Genomic DNA, 4,062 nt, shown 5'->3' on the forward strand with positions numbered 1-4,062 from the left:
TCCCTGGCCCTAACCCCCATTCCTGGCCTACACTCAGGTTTTGCCTAAAGCCGCCACCACCCACGACTGCAGTCCGGGAGCGGTGATGCGCAGCGCGTCTCAGAGATCCCCCGCCTCTCCCTGGCTCCGCGCTCTCGAGCCCGCGGCTTTAAAAAAAAAAAAAAAAAAAAAAAAAGGAAATACGTTTGAAAGAAAAAAAATACGCGCGGGCGCACACACAAACACACACGCATACACGCACCCTGGGGGGGGGGGGGGAAGGAGGGGGTGGTTCTCGAAATTGGTCGTTTCGGTGCAAAAATCCGCAGGTCTCGCTCGCTCTCACCTCTTTTCCAGCTCCGGACACGTTCTTTCTGGATGCTCCCAGTCCTGTCCGGCACCTGACCTTCTTGGTCCCCCGCGCAAGGTCAGGAAACAAGGACCAAGATCTAAGTGCAAGATTCTCTTGCGGACCTGGTACGCCCATCTGGCCTGGGAGGTGCCCGCACCCATGGCCCCCTCCCTCCGCTAGAGTCGCGGCGGCGGCAGCGTCACTGTGTCCCAGCGCACAGACCTTCAGCCGGCGCACCAAGACCAGAATAGCGAAACTTGTTGCTTCCAAAGGCGAGAGGATGATTCCGCTTCTGAAAGTGTCACAAAGCTTGGAAAGCATTCCCCAAGGTGTTCTTAGGACTCTGTTTGCTAAACCAGGTAGCTAAAGGGGACTGTCCCCCCAAATCCTCCCTCTGAGAGTCCTTGACCGTCTGCTCCAACCCAAGCGTTGGGAGATCCGACCGCTGCTGCTCCAGGGTCCGCGGGGCCTTGTGCCTGAGATTCTGGACTGCTAAGAAAGGTCCTGTCTCGGAGACCCAGTCCTCCCACTGCTCACAGCTACAACCGCGATGAAGACCGAGTGGAGGCTGTGCAGGAGATGTCCTGACCGGAGGCGTGCCACCGGAGTCCGCCGGGCAGCTGTGTAGGTCCGAAAGGACCTGAACCCTCAGCGTGGCAACCAAAGTCATTTGCAGTGGGAACAGACTACATTGCACGAAAAAGTGCTAATACTTAAGTCCCGCAAATTAAATTGGAAATGCTTTGTTTTTTGTTTTGGGGGGGTTCGTTTGTTTGCTTGCTTCCATTTGACTGGGCATCAGTGTCCACCAATTCTATTCGTCTTTAACTTACGCCCTCTTTCGGCAGAAACTTACTCAACCCGCGTTCCCAAGGGTTTTTTTTTTTTTTTTTTTTTTTTTTTAAATTCAGAGACCCTAAAGTGTGCTTGTTCACTGAGGTTTCCCGGCATGTGGCAACTTCCGACCCAAGCACTCTCTCGGCGGTAAACAGCACTCTCCTTATCGCTTTTTCTAGCACTGAAAAGTAATTACGAGTAAAGTTTCATCCTCTGGACTCATTTAGATTTCAGTTCTGCACTGTGATCCCTAAATGCTCTGTAAATAGGAGCTTCTAAGTCCTAAGAGAGCTTTCGTTTATTTAACTAGAACTGCTAACCAGCACTAAAAGAGACGTCTATATAAAATTTAAAGACTTATCCACACACACTGGAAGCTGAGCAATTAATTCCTTCCTGAACCCTTGGGAGAGCGAGCGTTTGTTTATAGCCTCGGTTATTATTAAAAAAAAAAAAAAAAACAGGACAGCAGCTAAATCCCGGATTCCAAGCGTCTTAGTGGACTTCAACTGGTTGCCAGGAGACAGGAAGGACCGAGGTTTCCTGTTACTACCCAGTATGCCCTCTGTCTGGGGAACACCAGCCAATTGCCATATGATTCTGCAGTGTGTGATGTGGGATCACTAAGCGAGTCTGGGGTTTCAGTGGCAATTCTCCCATCACAGGTGCTGCCTAGCCCTTGGGTCAACAGCAGGACAGTGCCATAGCCTCCCCATGGCCTTTGGACCCTCTCTCTCATCTTCCAGCTTGGAGAGCAGAGACAGGAGCAAGCTGTGCAAGAGAGGGCCTCTAAACCAGAGAAACTGAAGGGAATGGGGAGTATCTCTGCCCTGTGTATGTTCAACATATCTGACAATTCCCGTAGATACAAGTTAGGCGTTTTAAGAAAGGTTTTCAAACTCAACAGGCACAAGATTGTAAAAAGTAATGTAAGCAGATGGCTTTTAGTGTTGTGAAGGGTTTGTTTACTTCCCATCAAAGAACATTAATTTTTTGCAGCCAGCTGGAAAAAAAAAGTGAATATTACAATGTCACAGGGTTCTGTAATCTTAGGGCTGGAAAAGACATCACTCTTTCTCTAAAGAATTGCTTCCCAAGGAGTGTACATGATATGTTTAAATGCCTGTTCATTCCCTGAGAATATTTTTTATTGGGACAAATTATTCATTATACTATGTAAAACAGGGCTGGATTCCCACTGTAAGTAATATTCTTTGGTATCAAATTTATGTCTGGGCCTGGTGGCACAAGCCTGTAATCTCAGCTACTCAGGAGGCTCAAATTTGAAAGCTGTCTGGGCTACAGAGTGAGTTCAAGGTCAGCCTGGGCGATTTAATAGTACCCTATCCCAAAATAAAAAGTGAAAAGAGAGCTAGGGTTGTAGCTCAGTAGTGGAACACTCACCTAATATGGGTTCAATCCCTAGTACCAACACACATACACACACACACACACACACTCAAAGTCTTATGTACAGATAAATTTTCAGGCTGTATAGAACAGTAAAACTAAAAATAACATTACTTTATAATATAACTTTTGCAATTCATCATAGAAATAACCTTGGACTCAGGTGTTAGATATTGTTCCTTTCAAGTCTGTAAAACACCGAAGTGTGGAGGGGGAAGATGAATATTTTCCACATTCAAAAGAACACTAACCTTGTTAATTGGTGACATCCTTTCTGGCTTCCATTGTGAAATGAAAGCAAAGGACAAATAAAATTTTATTTATCTAAATTTTATTTAAAATTTATTTAGCCAACTAAAAGACACTGGTGCTAAATGTTCTGTTACAGATACCAGTAGACTTTTATAGGATTTAGAAATGCTTTCATCAGTCACATCCACCATCAGAGCCCGAGCACTCGGTCATCATCTTCCCTCTTTGGGACCAGGTCCTGTTCAAACTGCTGGAGAGCTCCCAACTAGTGTACTTCTCACCACCCATCAAAGAAGCTTCTTTTCTGCAACAGATGGAGACTACTACAACTAACTGGTCAAACACAAAGAATAAGTGTCTGTAAGGTGCCCAGCCCTATATGACACATCTGCAATGCAACCACCGCATCTAAGGCTCAGGAACACAGCAGAACGGGGGGGGGGGGAATATTAACACATCTCTCAACTCTCACCAGTTGAAGCTTCTTTATGCAACAGATGGTGACTAAACCAGAAAGCCACAACTGGCCAAAGTACAGAATAAGAGACTGCAGAGAGGTTATCCCTGAATACGGCACCTATATCAACTTCTGCCACCCAAGGCCCAGGCACCATTACAAAAGAGGGAGCAGAAAGATTCTAAGATCAGAGGTGGTTGATGTCCACAAGGAAACAGTGTTTCCCAGGCAGCTGAGCTGTTACTCTTATGAGCCCAAAGCAATGGTGACAGCATGCACAAGACCCATGCAAGCTCAAGCCAGACAAAATCCCAGCATAGAAATAAGGAAGTGGGTAAGAAGCCTCAACCTTACCTGAGAACTACTGGCAACTAATAAGTACTGGGACAGGTTTTCTTTAAGGGTGTGATGTTAGATAGGTTAACCAGGCTCCAGTGGATGGACTCACATCAAAGGGCATTTGGGGACACAAACTTGACTTGAAAAGCCTTATTATATAAGACAGAGTACATGAAATCCAGCAGGGGGTGCTATTAGAAGCGTACAGTTAAGGAAGGGGGTCTAAATATGATCAACATATATTGTATAAAATTCCAAAAATTTCAATTAAAAAATATGAAGAAAAATAAAAGCCAAAATAAAATAGAAAAGGACATGTATTTATAATATTTCTATTTACAGAAGTATATACAAATAATTTTTATATCTGTAATTTTGTTTGAAAAATCTATTTCATGGTATAACGCCTTTAAAAAAAAAAAAAAGCTGGGCATGG

At 44.9% G+C, this 4,062-nt stretch overlaps 1 protein-coding gene and 1 pseudogene across 2 annotated transcripts in view; one reads left to right on the top strand and one right to left on the bottom strand.

Moving 5' to 3' along the window:
* Npr3 (natriuretic peptide receptor 3) overlaps positions 1–1,120 on the bottom strand; it is a 70,181-nt gene extending 69,061 nt beyond the window's left edge. Inside the window, exon 1 of one of the 2 annotated variants that reach the window (XM_017798786.2) lies at positions 326–1,120. The gene's annotated coding sequence lies outside the window, so the exon portion shown is untranslated. The remainder of the gene's footprint in view (positions 1–325) is intronic. The other variant, XM_029564701.1, reaches the window with a different exon arrangement.
* The window catches only part of LOC115070785, a 70,541-nt pseudogene continuing 67,360 nt past the window's right edge, over positions 882–4,062 (top strand).

This window comes from Nannospalax galili, unplaced genomic scaffold, assembly GCF_000622305.1.
Source record: "Nannospalax galili isolate Female #2095 unplaced genomic scaffold, S.galili_v1.0 scaffold150, whole genome shotgun sequence".
NCBI lineage: Eukaryota > Metazoa > Chordata > Mammalia > Rodentia > Spalacidae > Nannospalax > Nannospalax galili.